General features: G+C 44.2%; 1 long non-coding RNA gene across 3 annotated transcripts in view; it reads left to right on the plus strand.

Moving 5' to 3' along the window:
* Positions 1-5,622: 5,622 nt before the first annotated feature.
* LOC149129136 (uncharacterized) overlaps positions 5,623-20,000 on the plus strand; it is a 26,672-nt gene continuing 12,294 nt past the window's right edge. Inside the window, exons 1-3 of one of the 3 annotated variants that reach the window (XR_016240408.1) lie at positions 5,623-5,739; positions 10,508-10,522; positions 16,851-17,969. This is a non-coding gene — a long non-coding RNA (uncharacterized LOC149129136). Of the gene's footprint in view, positions 5,740-10,507; positions 10,523-15,506; positions 17,970-20,000 lie in introns of those variants that run through there. The other 2 variants (XR_016240407.1, XR_016240406.1) reach the window with 2 other exon arrangements.

A 20,000-nucleotide genomic window follows, 5' to 3' on the forward strand; every position in this document is an offset into this window, starting at 1 on the left:
GGTGAAGCACTTTCCCATACGGTGAAGCACTTTCCCATACGGTGAAGCACTTTCCCATACGGTGAAGCACTTTGCCCTACGGTGAAGCACTTTCCCATACGGTGAAGCACTTTCCCATACGGTGAAGCACTTTCCCATACGGTGAAGCACTTTCCCATACGGTGAAGCACTTTCCCATACGGTGAAGCACTTTCCCATACGGTGAAGCACTTTCCCATACGGTGAAGCACTTTCCCATACGGTGAAGCACTTTGCCCTACGGTGAAGCACTTTCCCATACGGTGAAGCACTTTCCCATACGGTGAAGCACTTTCCCATACGGTGAAGCACTTTCCCATACGGTGAAGCACTTTCCCATACGGTGAAGCACTTTCCCTACGGTGAAGCACTTTCCCATACGGTGAAGCACTTTCCCATACGGTGAAGCACTTTCCCATACGGTGAAGCACTTTGCCCTACGGTGAAGCACTTTCCCATACGGTGAAGCACTTTCCCATACGGTGAAGCACTTTCCCATACGGTGAAGCACTTTGCCCTACGGTGAAGCACTTTCCCATACGGTGAAGCACTTTCCCATACGGTGAAGCACTTTCCCATACGGTGAAGCACTTTCCCATACGGTGAAGCACTTTCCCATACGGTGAAGCACTTTCCCATACGGTGAAGCACTTTCCCATACGGTGAAGCACTTTCCCATACGGTGAAGCACTTTCCCATACGGTGAAGCACTTTCCCATACGGTGAAGCACTTTCCCATACGGTGAAGCACTTTCCCATACGGTGAAGCACTTTCCCATACGGTGAAGCACTTTCCCATACGGTGAAGCACTTTCCCATACGGTGAAGCACTTTCCCATACGGTGAAGCACTTTCCCATACGGTGAAGCACTTTCCCATACGGTGAAGCACTTTCCCATACGGTGAAGCACTTTCCCATACGGTGAAGCACTTTCCCATACGGTGAAGCACTTTCCCATACGGTGAAGCACTTTCCCATACGGTGAAGCACTTTCCCATACGGTGAAGCACTTTCCCATACGGTGAAGCACTTTCCCATACGGTGAAGCACTTTCCCATACGGTGAAGCACTTTCCCATACGGTGAAGCACTTTCCCATACGGTGAAGCACTTTCCCATACGGTGAAGCACTTTCCCATACGGTGAAGCACTTTGCCCTACGGTGAAGCACTTTCCCATACGGTGAAGCACTTTCCCATACGGTGAAGCACTTTCCCATACGGTGAAGCACTTTCCCATACGGTGAAGCACTTTCCCATACGGTGAAGCACTTTCCCATACGGTGAAGCACTTTGCCATACGGTGAAGCACTTTGCCATACGGTGAAGCACTTTGCCATACGGTGAAGCACTTTGCCATACGGTGAAGCACTTTCCCATACGGTGAAGCACTTTCCCATACGGTGAAGCACTTTCCCATACGGTGAAGCACTTTCCCATACGGTGAAGCACTTTCCCATACGGTGAAGCACTTTCCCATAGGGTGAAGCACTTTCCCATACGGTGAAGCACTTTGCCATACGGTGAAGCACTTTGCCATACGGTGAAGCACTTTCCCATACGGTGAAGCACTTTCCCATACGGTGAAGCACTTTCCCATACGGTGAAGCACTTTCCCATACGGTGAAGCACTTTCCCATACGGTGAAGCACTTTCCCATACGGTGAAGCACTTTCCCATACGGTGAAGCACTTTCCCATACGGTGAAGCACTTTCCCATACGGTGAAGCACTTTCCCATACGGTGAAGCACTTTCCCATAGGGTGAAGCACTTTGCCATACGGTGAAGCACCTTCCCATACGGTGAAGCACTTTCCCATACGGTGAAGCACTTTCCCATACGGTGAAGCACTTTCCCATAGGGTGAAGCACTTTGCCCTACGGTGAAGCACTTTCCCATACGGTGAAGCACTTTCCCATACGGTGAAGCACTTTCCCATAGGGTGAAGCACTTTGCCCTACGGTGAAGCACTTTCCCATACGGTGAAGCACTTTCCCATACGGTGAAGCACTTTCCCATACGGTGAAGCACTTTCCCATACGGTGAAGCACTTTGCCCTACGGTGAAGCACTTTCCCATACGGTGAAGCACTTTCCCATACGGTGAAGCACTTTCCCATACGGTGAAGCACTTTCCCATACGGTGAAGCACTTTCCCATACGGTGAAGCACTTTCCCATACGGTGAAGCACTTTCCCATACGGTGAAGCACTTTCCCATACGGTGAAGCACTTTCCCATACGGTGAAGCACTTTCCCATACGGTGAAGCACTTTCCCATACGGTGAAGCACTTTCCCATACGGTGAAGCACTTTCCCATACGGTGAAGCACTTTCCCATACGGTGAAGCACTTTCCCATACGGTGAAGCACTTTCCCGTACGGTGAAGCACTTTCCCGTACGGTGAAGCACTTTGCCGTACGGTGAAGCACTTTGCCATACGGTGAAGCACTTTCCCATACGGTGAAGCACTTTCCCATACGGTGAAGCACTTTGCCATACGGTGAAGCACTTTGCCATACGGTGAAGCACTTTGCCATACGGTGAAGCACTTTGCCATACGGTGAAGCACTTTGCCATACGGTGAAGCACTTTGCCATACGGTGAAGCACTTTGCCATACGGTGAAGCACTTTCCCATACGGTGAAGCACTTTCCCATACGGTGAAGCACTTTCCCATACGGTGAAGCACTTTCCCATACGGTGAAGCACTTTCCCATACGGTGAAGCACTTTCCCATACGGTGAAGCACTTTCCCATACGGTGAAGCACTTTCCCATACGGTGAAGCACTTTCCCATACGGTGAAGCACTTTCCCATACGGTGAAGCACTTTCCCATACGGTGAAGCACTTTCCCATACGGTGAAGCACTTTGCCCTACGGTGAAGCACTTTCCCATACGGTGAAGCACTTTCCCATACGGTGAAGCACTTTCCCATACGGTGAAGCACTTTCCCATACGGTGATGCACTTTCCCATACGGTGAAGCACTTTCCCATACGGTGAAGCACTTTCCCATACGGTGAAGCACTTTCCCATACGGTGAAGCACTTTGCCATACGGTGAAGCACTTTCCCATACGGTGAAGCACTTTCCCATACGGTGAAGCACTTTGCCATACGGTGAAGCACTTTCCCATACGGTGAAGCACTTTCCCATACGGTGAAGCACTTTCCCATACGGTGAAGCACTTTCCCATACGGTGAAGCACTTTCCCATACGGTGAAGCACTTTCCCATACGGTGAAGCACTTTCCCATACGGTGAAGCACTTTGCCATACGGTGAAGCACTTTGCCATACGGTGAAGCACTTTCCCATACGGTGAAGCACTTTCCCATACGGTGAAGCACTTTGCCATACGGTGAAGCACTTTGCCATACGGTGAAGCACTTTCCCATACGGTGAAGCACTTCGCCCATACGGTGAAGCACTTCGCCCTACGGTGAAGCACTTTCCCCTACGGTGAAGCACTTCCCCCTACGGTGAAGCACTTCGCCCTACGGTGAAGCACTTCGCCCTACGGTGAAGCACTTCGCCCTACGGTGAAGCACTTCGCCCTACGGTGAAGCACTTCGCCCTACGGTGAAGCACTTCGCCCTACGGTGAAGCACTTCGCCCTACGGTGAAGCACTTCGCCCTAGGGTGAAGCACTTCGCCCTACGGTGAAGCACTTCGCCCTACGGTGAAGCACTTCGCCCTACGGTGAAGCACTTCGCCCTACGGTGAAGCACTTCGCCCTACGGTGAAGCACTTCGCCCTACGGTGAAGCACTTCGCCCGACGGTGAGGCACTTCGCCCGACGGTGAGGCACTTCGCCCGACGGTGAGGCACTTCGCCCGACGGTGTGGCACTTCGCCCGACGGTGAGGCACTTCGCCCGACGGTGAGGCACTTCGCCCTACGGTGAGGCACTTCGCCCTACGGTGAGGCACTTCGCCACACGGTGAGGCACTTCCCCACACGGTGAGGCACTTCCCCACACGGTGAGGCACTTCCCCACACGGTGAGGCACTTTCCCACACGGTGCGCTTTCCCACACCGTAAAGTGCTTTCCCACACCGTAAAGTGCTTTCCCACACAGTAAAGTGCTTTCCCAATTTAAAACGAAAAAAGCAAATAAAACGAAGAATCGTTTGTTTATGTAGTCGGCACTTAATGTATATCTGCTGAATGGATGTCAGTGATTGGCTGAAATTATCGAAATAAGACAATTTTTTACATGAAATAAATTCGAATACAAAAATATTTTTCTGTTCTACAACATAAAATAGATAAGTATACGAAGTTTGAAAGTCTTTCGGTACCAAAAACACTACGTAAAACATTAATGAAAAATGTGGCCCCCGTTTTAAAAAAGATCCTATATATATATATATATATATATATATATATATATATATATATATACAATGATAATAATAAAGTGACAACAAAAGAATGAAACCTCAATATTAGGTAAATATAGCATTATTTATATATGTATATAGATAGGACAATCAGTAAGTTGTCATAATAGTGTTTGGAGTGTGGATATGTGTATACATATGAGTACGTACATGCACATATATGTTTGTGTGTGTATGCCCATATACATGTTTGTGTGAGTGTGTATGTATGTAGACATTATGAACACAGGAGGTGTTTCTTTCTTTTTTTTATAAATCTCCTTTTACAAAACCACTACATTATAGGGATGTCAAAAAACCGACACCGGCCCCTAAGTGATGGCCTTGAAAAATTCTGTTTTAGTCGAATGAATCGAATCCAGCACTTATTTTGGTCTGCTTTGCTGAACTGCTAGGTTATAGGAGCATAAACACCAACACCAGTTATCAAGCAGTGATGGGAGACAGACACACAGACATGAGGAGACACACACACACATATATATATTCGATGGGCTTCTTTCAGTTTCCATCCACCAAAACCACTCACAAGGCTTTGGTCGGCTTGAGACTATAGCAGAAGACACTTGCTCAAGGTGGCACGCAGTGAGACTGAACCCAGAACCATGTGGTTGGGAAGCAAGCCTCTTACTACACATAATATATGACAAAGATGGTGGGATAGGCTGGAAGTATAAGGTAAGTGATGACGTATGAACGGTCAAGGGGCCTTGCAAGTAAGACAGACATGTGAGCAGAAGGACAACTAGTGCGTATGACTTTTGCTTTCGGGCTTTCGCTTGGGACAGACATGGTGACCCCGCAAGAGTTCAGGGAAATGGGCGTTAGGTTCTGGCCAGAGGTTATGTCGGTGTATCCTAAGTGGACAGTATAAATGTTGCGAGAGGACCCATGTGACAGATGAACCAAGCTTTTTAGCCCATTTCACACACCTGCTTATACCCACTGATCCACTGACTTGTACGAGTTAAGGCAGCTGGTGTATATATATATATACAAACATATATGCTGTGTGTAGCATCGTGTGAAAGAGGGAGGCTAGTATATATTATATAAAAAAAACTTTAAGGCGCTGCTCCAGCATGGCCGCAGTCTAATGAATGAAACAAGTAAAAGAAAGAAAGGAACATGAGAAAAAAACCCATACATTTCGTACGTATACCTGCGGCTAAAGACACGCAGCTAGCTTTACTGATTGAGTGTGACAAGGGACGGATAGATGTCTAGCAAGATATATTTAAACGAAGTCTATGAAAAGCATTCGACAATCCAGAATCGACCCACCCTCTCTGATCGAAGTAACCAAGTCTCGAAGGTAAATTCTTCCATTTATTGTGAGATGATGGGGGGTGGATTGGTTCGCAAAAGTTTTGCTTCGTCTCGACGTTTCCATGGAACCTTTGATTTCTTTGTAGGATGCCAAGAAGATTCCGTCCAGATTCTCTGTTGTCGGCTGAATTCCTGATTGTTGTTTCTAAGTTATTTGGGGATGTAAGGTCGGTGGAGTTGTCTCCCCTTGTCCGTCTCTGGTTTGTGTTCGATAAGCCTGGGTTCATTTCTGTGTATGTTTTTGGTTTATTTTCCTTCAGCAAGGGCTTATCCGATGCCTATTCTACGATGAACTGTGTTTCGTAGTTAATAAACAAATTGCTTTGTCTTTGCCAGCCTTGTAGCGAGTTTGTTTCTTCAGCTTCACAAGTTGTTTGCCACAGTTTAAAGACACTTTCCAAGCGTTGACCATCTCAATGTTTCTTTAATTCGTTGTAGATTTCCTCATCTATGTTCTTCAATTTTTCTTCATTGCTCAGCGCTCTAAGCTTAAGCAGTTCTATTTCTGTCTTCATGTTTTCCAAGTGTTAGTTTCTCCCATAATTGTCTTTGTTGGTCCTGTTCGTTTGGAATACGTTTAATTTGGAGTTTATGAGGCAGAATTTAACCAGTGTTCATAAATTTCTGCCTTGTGCTTGTTTTTGATCATGTTCCAGAAAGTAACCTTTCTGGCTTTAAGTTTTTCATTCTATATGTGTATAATACGGTTTTTAGTTGCTAGTGGAGGGGGATGGGCTTCTATCTTGTGTATCATCTTTAGGTGGATTTTCATTTAAGCAATTATTATGTGGTAAAGAATGAAGAGTGGTGCATAATTTGGACAAATGTTGATTGAGCTGTTGCAGGGATTGTTCTTTCTCTTCTTTTCCTCTTGTGTGGAGCGAGTGAGTTCATCAGTGTTGCTAATCAAAAGTCTCAAATTCGTGTTCATCTCTCTCAGTTCCTTAAGAGTCTCTTCGTCTCAAGAAGATTAAGTTTGTCCAAAGACACCTGGAAAAGGTTTAGTTTTTGAAAGCATTATATTTCGGTTGCCTACTTCCATGAGAGTTACCTTGTCTGTTGGAATACATTTTTAGATTACTGGCATGTACAATACATGCTCACACATGTATGTATGTATGTATATATATATATATATATATATATATATATATATATATCATCATCATCATCATCATCATCGTTTAACGTCTGCTTTCCATGCTAGCATGGGTTGGACGATTTGACTGAGGACTGGTGAAACCGGATGGCAACACCAGGCTCCAGCCTGATTTGGCAGAGTTTCTACAGCTGGATGCCCTTCCTAACGCCAACCACTCAGAGAGTGTAGTGGGTGCTTTTACGTGTCACCCGCACGAAAACGGCCACGCTCGAAATGGTGTCTTTTATGTGCCACCCGCACAAGCCAGTCCAGGGGCACTGGCAACGATCTCGCTCGAAAATCCTACAGGAGCCAGTCAGGCGGTACTGGCAACGGCCACGCTCAAAATGGTGCATCTCATGTGCCACCCGCACAAGAACCAGTCCAGGGGCACTGGCAACGATCTTACTTGGCTTGCCGGGTCTTCTCACGCACAGCACATTTCCAAAGGTCTCGGTCCGTAGTCATCGCCTCGGTGAGGCCCAATGTACGAAGGTCTTGCCTCACCACCTCAGCCCAGGTCTTCCTGGGCCTACCTCTTCCACGGGTTCCCTCAACTGTTAGGGTGTGGCACTTTTTCACGCAGCTATCCTCCTCCATTCTCACCACATGTCCATACCAGCGCAATCGTCTCTCTTGCACGCCACAACTGATGCTTCTAATGTTCAGCTTTTCTCTCAAGATACTTACACTCTGACGGGTATTCACATTGACATTACACATCCAACGGAGCATACTGGCTTCATTCCTTGCGAGCTTACGTATGTCCTCAGCAGTTACAGCCCATGTTTCACTGCCATGTAGCATGGTTGTTCGTACGCATGCGTCATACAGTCTGCCTTTTACTCTGAGTGAGAGTCCCTTTGTCGCCAGCAGGGGTAAGAGCTCTCTAAACTTTGCCCAGGCTATTCTTATTCTAGCAGCTACACTTTCAGCGCACCCACCCCCACTACTAACTTGGTCGCCCAGATAGCGGAAGCTATCGACTACCTCTAGTTTTTCACCCTGGAATGAGATAGAAGTTGTTTCCTGTTTGTTTGCAGTCTTTATTGCACCTGAACATCTGCCACAAACAAAAACTAACTTGCTAGTTAACCTGCCTTTGATGTTGCTGCACCTCTTATGTGTCCATAGCTTGCACCGGGTACATCTTATAGAGTTACTACCTACTCCTTTTCTACATACTGAGCAGGGCCATCTACCTGAAGGGGTTTGTGTTTTATCTACCTTCCTACTTATTAGGCCCTTCAATTCTAGACCTTGCTTCCACACCTGAAACTTCTCCTCTAGTTCTGATAGTGACTCCGCAATTAGGGCAAGGTCATCAGCATAGAGGAGCTCCCAGGGGCAACCTGTCTTGAACTCCTCTGTGATTGCCTGGAGGACTATGGTAAATAATAGGGGGCTGAGGACGGAACCTTGGTGGACCCCTACCTCTACCCGGAATTCATTGCTGTACTCATTTCCAACCCTCACCTTACTGGCAGCATCTCTGTACATGGCTCGCACAGCTCTCACTAACCATTCTTCTATCCCAAGTTTCCTCATTGACCACCAGATAAGGGATCGGGGGACCCTGTCAAAGGCTTTCTCCATGTCAACGAAAGCCAGGTACAGAGGTTTATCCTTAGCTAGGTATTTCTCCTGCAACTGTCTCACTAGAAATAAGGCATCAGTAGTGCTTTTACCTGGCACGAACCCAAACTGCATCTCATTTAATTGATTCGCTCCCTAATTAGTTGGGCTATGACCCTCTCTGTAACTTTCATAACCTGATCTAACAGCTTGATGCCTCTGTAATTATTTGTTTCTAAAGCGTCCCCTTTACCTTTGTAGCAGTTGACTATGATGCTGCTACACCAGTCATTGGGTATGACTCCTTCGTGTATCACCTGGTTCGTAATACGGGTGACTAGGCTATAGCCAACACTGCCAGATATTTTGAGCATCTCTGCAGTGATTCCTGATGGGCCGGGGGCTTTCCCGGTCTTCATACTCTTAATTGCTTTATCTACCCTGGTACTATCAACTCGGATAGCTGGTCCCTCTATTGGGTCGACATACGGCAGGCTCTCTTTCTCCCATTCATTCTCTTTATTAAGCAATCTATCGTAGTGGCATCTCCAGACCTCTTTCTTTGCAGCCTCATTTAGTGCAAGCGTACCATCATCCATGCGAACACATTTCTCTCCTACAACATCACTATTCTCTCTCCTACACTGTCTTGCAACACGAAATACCTCGAGTCTTTGGTCCTCACGGCGCAGAACATTGGCAAATCTTTCCTTATCTGCTTCCCCTCTGGCTAAATAAACCTGTCGCCTAGCCTCCCTTCTGGCACATTGGTACAATTCCCTGCTACCACCGTTCTTCCAGTCCTTCCAAGCCTGTTTCTTTTGTCTAATAGCCCTGTCTACCTCCTTGTTCCACCACCACGTTACTCTGGGTTGGGAGGGGACCTTACACCACCCACAAATCTGGTCGGTGGCTTTCAACAGGTTGTCCCGCAGAAATCTCCAATTGTCTTCCACGTTGTATGATGCTTTTTAGCCCATTTCACACACCTGCTGTAAAGCGGTTGGCATTTGGAAGGGCATCCAGCTGTAGAAACCTTGCCAAATCAATTTGAGCGTGGTGCAGCCTCTTAGCTTGCCAGTCCTCAGTCAAACCGTCCATGGGAAGCAGAATTAAATGATGATGCTTTATTCACAATTTTATAAACTTCTCTCTCACGCTTCCCCTCTTTTTCTCTCTTGTTCTTCACTTTTCCCTTCAACCAATCACATGAAGAAGGCATTACAGTCAGACGAAATAACTAAGGAATAAGACTGAGTTAAAAAGAATTCCACGTTTCACTCGCAGCCTCCCCGACTTCAGCCAATCACATGACAGCCTCACGAATGGGCTGAGTAACGGAGGAAGAAGCAGAATTATTATAAGATTGAATTTTCGTTACCAACCCGGCTGAAACTGGCTCTGGCTCCAACTACAAATGTTGTGTTGTTTTTAGAAGTTCTCAATTAAAATCTCCCACCATACCTTAGTCACGTTCTGTTCCTAAAACTGGCTGAATGATAACTGAGTTATTCAACACAGAGCATCTCGAAATAAATGCACCACTGGGAATGATGTATATTGGCTAATACTGGGTTGGGTACACAAGAAAGTTTTAATATAGAGTTGCACATATTAGTGGATGATCAGTTTGTAATTCTGGATCATTTCCTTGTATCCAGAATAATGTGGCTCCTGGCCTTGCCCGGTTCCATGGTGGTAATGTAAAAAGCATCCTGAACACTATTTATTTATTTACTTATATATTTATTCATTTATTTATTTATGTATTTATTAATTTATATATATATATTTTTTATTTATCTATATTTTTATTTATTTATTTATTTATATATATATATATATATTTATTTATATGGTGTGGCTCCTGGCCTTGCCCAGTTGCTCCCAAGATGTCCAGCCGATGCCAGCAGACAAAATGGATGGTAAATGAGGATAGAATTTATCTATTTTGTATTGTTATTTTGTCTTTTTCGGGATTTGTGGTTTTATTGTCTAATCTTTTTTTCTTTTTTTTTTTTTTTCTTTGTCTTTGCAGCTTTTCCACATAGATGTTGGTATCATCATCATCATCATCATCATCGTTTAACGTCCGCTTTCCATGCTAGCATGGGTTGGACGATTTGACTGAGGACTGGTGAAACCGGATGGCAACACCAGGCTCCAGTCTGATTTGGCAGAGTTTCTACAGCTGGATGCCCTTCCTAACGCCAACCACTCAGAGAGTGTAGTGGGTGCTTTTACGTGTCACCCGCACGAAAACGGCCACGCTCGAAATGGTGTCTTTTATGTGCCACCCGCACAAGCCAGTCCAGGGGCACTGGCAACGATCTCGCTCGAAAATCCTACAGGAGCCAGTCAGGCGGTACTGGCAACGGCCACGCTCAAAATGGTGCATCTCATGTGCCACCCGCACAAGAACCAGTCCAGGGGCACTGGCAACGATCTTACTTGGCTTGCCGGGTCTTCTCACGCACAGCCCATTTCCAAAGGTCTCGGTCCGTAGTCATCGCCTCGGTGAGGCCCAATGTACGAAGGTCTTGCCTCACCACCTCAGCCCAGGTCTTCCTGGGCCTACCTCTTCCACGGGTTCCCTCAACTGTTAGGGTGTGGCACTTTTTCACGCAGCTATCCTCCTCCATTCTCACCACATGTCCATACCAGCGCAATCGTCTCTCTTGCACGCCACAACTGATGCTTCTAATGTTCAGCTTTTCTCTCAAGATACTTACACTCTGACGGGTATTCACATTGACATTACACATCCAACGGAGCATACTGGCTTCATTCCTTGCGAGCTTACGTATGTCCTCAGCAGTTACAGCCCATGTTTCACTGCCATGTAGCATGGTTGTTCGTACGCATGCGTCATACAGTCTGCCTTTTACTCTGAGTGAGAGTCCCTTTGTCGCCAGCAGGGGTAAGAGCTCTCTAAACTTTGCCCAGGCTATTCTTATTCTAGCAGCTACACTTTCAGCGCACCCACCCCCACTACTAACTTGGTCGCCCAGATAGCGGAAGCTATCGACTACCTCTAGTTTTTCACCCTGGAATGAGATAGAAGTTGTTTCCTGTTTGTTTGCAGTCTTTATTGCACCTGAACATCTGCCACAAACAAAAACTAACTTGCTAGTTAACCTGCCTTTGATGTTGCTGCACCTCTTATGTGTCCATAGCTTGCACCGGGTACATCTTATAGAGTTACTACCTACTCCTTTTCTACATACTGAGCAGGGCCATCTACCTGAAGGGGTTTGTGTTTTATCTACCTTCCTACTTATTAGGATTTTGGTTTTAGCTAGGTTGACTCTAAGGCCCTTCAATTCTAGACCTTGCTTCCACACCTGAAACTTCTCCTCTAGTTCTGATAGTGACTCCGCAATTAGGGCAAGGTCATCAGCATAGAGGAGCTCCCAGGGGCAACCTGTCTTGAACTCCTCTGTGATTGCCTGGAGGACTATGGTAAATAATAGGGGGCTGAGGACGGAACCTTGGTGGACCCCTACCTCTACCCGGAATTCATTGCTGTACTCATTTCCAACCCTCACCTTACTGGCAGCATCTCTGTACATGGCTCGCACAGCTCTCACTAACCATTCTTCTATCCCAAGTTTCCTCATTGACCACCAGATAAGGGATCGGGGGACCCTGTCAAAGGCTTTCTCCATGTCAACGAAAGCCAGGTACAGAGGTTTATCCTTAGCTAGGTATTTCTCTTGCAACTGTCTCACTAGAAATAAGGCATCAGTAGTGCTTTTACCTGGCACGAACCCAAACTGCATCTCATCTAAATTGATTCGCTCCCTAATTAGTTGGGCTATGACCCTCTCTGTAACTTTCATAACCTGATCTAACAGCTTGATGCCTCTGTAATTATTTGTATCTAAAGTGTCCCCTTTACCTTTGTAGCAGTTGACTATGATGCTGCTACACCAGTCATAGGGTATGACTCCTTCGTGTATCACCTGGTTCGTAATACGGGTGACTAGGCTATAGCCAACACTGCCAGATATTTTGAGCATCTCTGCAGTGATTCCTGATGGGCCGGGGGGGGGGGGGGGGGTATACATTACATAAATGTGTATGTGCGTGTGTGTGTACAACATGTCCATATACGCATGCATATATACACAGACTGAGAGAAGAAGAAGAGGAGAAGGGGAGTTAGCTGCCTGCTTATATTTGTACTGATGATGTTATTGAAATTACAATAATTATTATTCTTATTAATCTCCCTTCCAACATTCTTGCCTCCTGTTTTCATTTCTTCCTTATTCCTCCTCTTCCTCCCCATCATACCACAACCTCTGACCCCTTGCTGCTTCTCCTTAACCATTTATAGACACGCTCGTGCACATAGACGTCATCTGCCAAATTTCTTTTCTGCTGTGGTGGCGGCAGTGCTGGTGTTGTCCTTTTCTCTCACTATCAGCTTAGTGTAATAATATTTTTCCTTCATAAATGGTAGCTGACCGCACCATACAGTAAGGTTTTAGCAAAGTTGTATTGGAATAATGGGGCTGGGGAGCGGGACATCTTTAAAAATGTATATTGGCTAATACTGGGTTGGGTACACAAGAAAGTTTTAATATAGAGTTGCACATATTAGTGGATGATCAGTTTGTAATTCTGGATCATTTCCTTGTATCCAGAATAATGTGGCTCCTGGCCTTGCCCGGTTCCATGGTGGTAATGTAAAAAGCATCCTGAACACTATTTATTTATTTACTTATATATTTATTCATTTATTTATTTATGTATTTATTAATTTATATATATATATTTTTTATTTATCTATATTTTTATTTATTTATTTATTTATATATATATATATATATATATTTATTTATATGGTGTGGCTCCTGGCCTTGCCCAGTTGCTCCCAAGATGTCCAGCCGATGCCAGCAGACAAAATGGATGGTAAATGAGGATAGAATTTATCTATTTTGTATTGTTATTTTGTCTTTTTCGGGATTTGTGGTTTTATTGTCTAATCTTTTTTTCTTTTTTTTTTTTTTTCTTTGTCTTTGCAGCTTTTCCACATAGATGTTGGTATCATCATCATCATCATTATCATCGTTTAACGTCCGCTTTCCATGCTAGCATGGGTTGGACGATTTGACTGAGGACTGGTGAAACCGGATGGCAACACCAGGCTCCAGTCTGATTTGGCAGAGTTTCTACAGCTGGATGCCCTTCCTAACGCCAACCACTCAGAGAGTGTAGTGGGTGCTTTTACGTGTCACCCGCACGAAAACGGCCACGCTCGAAATGGTGTCTTTTATGTGCCACCCGCACAAGCCAGTCCAGGGGCACTGGCAACGATCTCGCTAGAAAATCCTACAGGAGCCAGTCAGGCGGTACTGGCAACGGCCACGCTCAAAATGGTGCATCTCATGTGCCACCCGCACAAGAACCAGTCCAGGGGCACTGGCAACGATCTTACTTGGCTTGCCGGGTCTTCTCACGCACAGCACATTTCCAAAGGTCTCGGTCCGTAGTCATCGCCTCGGTGAGGCCCAATGTACGAAGGTCTTGCCTCACCACCTCAGCCCAGGTCTTCCTGGGCCTACCTCTTCCACGGGTTCCCTCAACTGTTAGGGTGTGGCACTTTTTCACGCAGCTATCCTCCTCCATTCTCACCACATGTCCATACCAGCGCAATCGTCTCTCTTGCACGCCACAACTGATGCTTCTAATGTTCAGCTTTTCTCTCAAGATACTTACACTCTGACGGGTATTCACATTGACATTACACATCCAACGGAGCATACTGGCTTCATTCCTTGCGAGCTTACGTATGTCCTCAGCAGTTACAGCCCATGTTTCACTGCCATGTAGCATGGTTGTTCGTACGCATGCGTCATACAGTCTGCCTTTTACTCTGAGTGAGAGTCCCTTTGTCGCCAGCAGGGGTAAGAGCTCTCTAAACTTTGCCCAGGCTATTCTTATTCTAGCAGCTACACTTTCAGCGCACCCACCCCCACTACTAACTTGGTCGCCCAGATAGCGGAAGCTATCGACTACCTCTAGTTTTTCACCCTGGAATGAGATAGAAGTTGTTTCCTGTTTGTTTGCAGTCTTTATTGCACCTGAACATCTGCCACAAACAAAAACTAACTTGCTAGTTAACCTGCCTTTGATGTTGCTGCACCTCTTATGTGTCCATAGCTTGCACCGGGTACATCTTATAGAGTTACTACCTACTCCTTTTCTACATACTGAGCAGGGCCATCTACCTGAAGGGGTTTGTGTTTTATCTACCTTCCTACTTATTAGGATTTTGGTTTTAGCTAGGTTGACTCTAAGGCCCTTCAATTCTAGACCTTGCTTCCACACCTGAAACTTCTCCTCTAGTTCTGATAGTGACTCCGCAATTAGGGCAAGGTCATCAGCATAGAGGAGCTCCCAGGGGCAACCTGTCTTGAACTCCTCTGTGATTGCCTGGAGGACTATGGTAAATAATAGGGGGCTGAGGACGGAACCTTGGTGGACCCCTACCTCTACCCGGAATTCATTGCTGTACTCATTTCCAACCCTCACCTTACTGGCAGCATCTCTGTACATGGCTCGCACAGCTCTCACTAACCATTCTTCTATCCCAAGTTTCCTCATTGACCACCAGATAAGGGATCGGGGGACCCTGTCAAAGGCTTTCTCCATGTCAACGAAAGCCAGGTACAGAGGTTTATCCTTAGCTAGGTATTTCTCTTGCAACTGTCTCACTAGAAATAAGGCATCAGTAGTGCTTTTACCTGGCACGAACCCAAACTGCATCTCATCTAAATTGATTCGCTCCCTAATTAGTTGGGCTATGACCCTCTCTGTAACTTTCATAACCTGATCTAACAGCTTGATGCCTCTGTAATTATTTGTATCTAAAGCGTCCCCTTTACCTTTGTAGCAGTTGACTATGATGCTGCTACACCAGTCATAGGGTATGACTCCTTCGTGTATCACCTGGTTCGTAATACGGGTGACTAGGCTATAGCCAACACTGCCAGATATTTTGAGCATCTCTGCAGTGATTCCTGATGGGCCGGGGGGGGGGGGGGGTATACATTACATAAATGTGTATGTGCGTGTGTGTGTACAACATGTCCATATACGCATGCATATATACACAGACTGAGAGAAGAAGAAGAGGAGAAGGGGAGTTAGCTGCCTGCTTATATTTGTACTGATGATGTTATTGAAATTACAATAATTATTATTCTTATTAATCTCCCTTCCAACATTCTTGCCTCCTGTTTTCATTTCTTCCTTATTCCTCCTCTTCCTCCCCATCATACCACAACCTCTGACCCCTTGCTGCTTCTCCTTAACCATTTATAGACACGCTCGTGCACATAGACGTCATCTGCCAAATTTCTTTTCTGCTGTGGTGGCGGCAGTGCTGGTGTTGTCCTTTTCTCTCACTATCCGCTTAGTGTAATAATATTTTTCCTTCATAAATGGTAGCTGACCGCACCATACAGTAAGGTTTTAGCAAAGTTGTATTGGAATAATGGGGCTGGGGAGCGGGACATCTTTAAAAATGTGTGTGTGCATGCGTCTTTCTGTAAAAATATATACAAGTTGGGGGGGCCAAAGGTCATGTGCCAAGATTAAGACTCTAATATCTCTATTGCACATTTCAAAAACAACCCATTTATATTTAATTAGAAAGCAAAACAAATTAGCATATGTCTGTAGCTTTTATTCTTCGTTGCATGAGGAATATCAACTCCCTGTGACAATGTGTGCACACATTTCTTTGGACTTTTTTTCTTTTTAAAGCCTCTTTCTGACAGAGACATCTCGGTGGTGAGGGGTCCACTTTGCTATGTGTTGGGCACACCGTATTGCATGAACTTCTCGAACAAATTGACCGGCCGTTGTATGCGATGTTGCTTTTTCTCACGATGCTTTTGGTTGGAGACGTCCACAACTGTTCTGTTCTGTTTTGTTGCACCATCGCAACCAGACTGAAAAACAAGTCCAATGTGCTCCGGAATTGTCAAAGACGTGTTTCAGTTTTTCTAAAATGGAGTGAAATAAAATAATAATAATAATGATTTCTTGTTACTCTTATCAAACTCATTGGGCCCCAGGTTAAGCTAAACTCTCCTTATTCTCCCCACCAAAGTGAGGGAGTTTGTGTGTGCTCAATGTTTTCCCATTAGATAGTCTGGTAGGTCTGTTGTCCCTTCATTTAGTTCCTTAGCCATCATAACTGCCCCCGTTTCTCTCTCTCTCTCTCTGCCTCTTCAGTATGTATGTGTTGGGGGAGTCTGTAATGTCGTCATGGTTACTGTTTTTTTTTTTTCGTTTGTTTTTTCACCACCACAGCTTTACTATTAACAATATTTCAGTCGCATTTTTAAATCTGATAATTTCAGGGCAGGAAACTCATGATTGTCACCTCATCCCTCCCTCCCTATTTCTAATATCTTTCTAAATTCTGTTGCTACAACTACTTTGACGACCACCACCACCACCCACAAGTACTGCTACTACTACTACTACTACTGTCATGTCTCTGAATCGGCAGAGCGTCAGACAAAAGGTGCTTTATGGGTAGGTAAGTCTGTTTCCCTTGCTAGCTTTGAATCTGTCAAAATACAGGATGGGCCCAAAGTCACACACTGAGACCCCCCTCTCCCCCATATTTCAAAAACAGCACTTTATGGTTAATTACAACACAAAACTAATTAGGAAATGTCAACATCCTGATTACAAGGGTTCGAAACATTCACCATTTGCAGATTTTTTTATTGTTTGTTGTACAAGGAACAGAATTTCCTGCAGAGATCTTTGCACAGGTAGGGGAGGGGGCAACCATTGGTATTTGTCCTGCACACTGCATGTTGCATGGACTCTTTGCACTAATCAGGCACAGGCTGTGTGGTAAAGAAGCTTGCTTTCCAACCACATGGTTCCTGGTTCAGTCCCACTGTGTGGCACTTTAAATAAGTGTCCACTAAGCCTCGGGCCAACCAAAGCCTTGCGAGTGGATTTGGTTGACAGAAACTGAAAGAAGCCCGTCGTGTGTATATATATATATATATATATATGTGTGTATGTACATGTGAGTGTATCTGTCTGTCCCTGCCACCATTGTTTGATAGCCGATGGTGTGTTTACGTCCCCCGTAACTTAGCAGTTTGGCAAAAGAGATAGAATAAGTACTAGGCTTAGAAAAAATAATTCCTAGAGTCAATTTGTTCGACTGAGAGGCAGTGCTCCAGCATGGCTGCAGTCATGCGACTGAAACAAATAAAACAATAATCGACCAACAGTGTTTCAATGTTACACAAAATAATAATGATGATTAATAGTAGTATAAGATGTTATATTTTCGTGTGTGACTTTTGGCCCACCCTGTACCCAGAAATATGACCACCACCACAAAAAATAATATTTTTTTTTGCTATTGAAGTATCGAACGGGGTAGACAACTCTAGATATGTTTTGCTCTTATTTGACCTCCGTGAATTACAGCTTGTTTTTGCCAGATGGTAAGATGCATCTGTATACACACACATATACATACATGCTGCTGCATGCAGATAGAGAGATTTGTAAGCCTAATACTTATTCTCTTTTGCCGAAACCACTAAGTTACGGGGACGTAAACACACCAGCATCGATTGTCAACCAATGGTCTGGGGACAAACACAGACACACAAACACACCTACATATTTTGAGGGAGGGGACTAGTCGATTATGTTGACCCCCTAGCGTTTTAATTACCCTAACCCTTATAGGTTGAAAGGAACAGTCGACATCGGCGGAATTTGAACTCAGAACGTAAAGACGGACTGAACACCGTTAAGCACTTTCTCCGGCGTGCTAACGATTCTGCCTTTAAAAATAATAATAATGTTCGTAATCCTTTCAATTATACGCATGGGCGGGGGTAGTTAATTACATTGACCCCTCAATGTTCGTCTTTTAATTAATAATCGGTCCCAGAAGGATCTTAGAAGCTAAAACACATTCGTCCAGCGAAATAAAGATTCTGATCGCAGAGAAACAAAGGGAAGTAACTCGGAGAAGCCAGAGTAAAATAGAGACGTTACAGATAGATGGCGCTGGTGTTTGTTGTTGGTTTGTCATAGCAATGGCGGTAGGAACTCGTTAAAATTACTCTTTTCTTTGTTTCAGTCCTTTTGACTGCGTCCAAGCTGGAGCACCGCCTTTATAGTCGGTCAAATCGACCGCAGGACTTACTCTTTGTAAGCCTGGTACTTATTCTATCGGTCTCTTTTGCCGAAACCGCTAATTTACGTTGACGTAAACACACCAGCATCGGTTGTCAAGCGATGTTGGGAGGTGGGGACAAACAGACACACAAACATATACACACACATACATATATACAACGGGCTTCTTTCAGTTTCCGCCTACCAAATCCACTCCTTACGGTCTTTATTTCTTTCTCTGTCTTATTTCTTTGACCGGTTTCAGTCAGTATTTGTATCCGCCATCACTTGTTTACAACCCCAGGACCAGACATTTTATTTTCTTTTCGATAATTTATTAAGTTTGATTCGTTCGACGAAAACCGTTCACAGGGAACACGTCTGTGGAATGCACAGCCACTTAAACATTAATTTCACCGTGCCCCAGTCCACTTACCTGGCAAAAATCACTTACACCTGTAATTCAAAGGGACCGGCCTTGTCACATTGTATTTCTTTGTAAATTACGTGAAGAAGACGTGTCTGCGGAGTACTGAGCCACTTGCATGCTAATTTTCTGTTGATTGAATTGTAATCGATATATCACTTTCGCTTCATACTGTTTTATTGACCTTGAAAAATAAAGCTGACAAATATATACACATACATTACTAGATTCATAATATATACACACAAGCACATACATTACTAGATTCATAATATATACATACAAGCACATACATTACTAGATTCATAATATATACACATACATACATTACTCGATTCATAATATATACACACACACACACACACACATTACTAGATTCATAATATATACACATACATACATTACTCGATTCATAATATATACACACACACATTACTCCATTCATAATACACACACACCTTACTAGACATATATTACGCTATTCATAATATATACACATACATTACTCGATTCATAACATATACACATACATTACTCGATTCATAATATATACACATACAAACATTACTTGATTCATAATATATACACACACATTACTCGATTCATAATATATACACATACATAGATCACTAGGTTCATAATATACACACATTACTACTTGATTCATAATATATACACATACATTACTAGACATTGTAGACACTAAATTATCATACTTAAATGTTGTAGAAACTAAATATATAGAATATAATCATATTTAGACATTGTAGACACTAAATTATCATACTTAAATGTTGTAGAGACTAAATATATAGAAAGTAATCATATCTAAACATTGTAGACACTAAATTATCATACTTAAATGTTGTAGAAACTAAATATATTGAATGTAATCATATTTAGACATTGTAGACAC

The sequence above is a fragment of the Octopus bimaculoides genome, unplaced genomic scaffold (assembly GCF_046866305.1).
Source record: "Octopus bimaculoides isolate indiv1 unplaced genomic scaffold, ASM4686630v1 contig143, whole genome shotgun sequence".
NCBI lineage: Eukaryota > Metazoa > Mollusca > Cephalopoda > Octopoda > Octopodidae > Octopus > Octopus bimaculoides.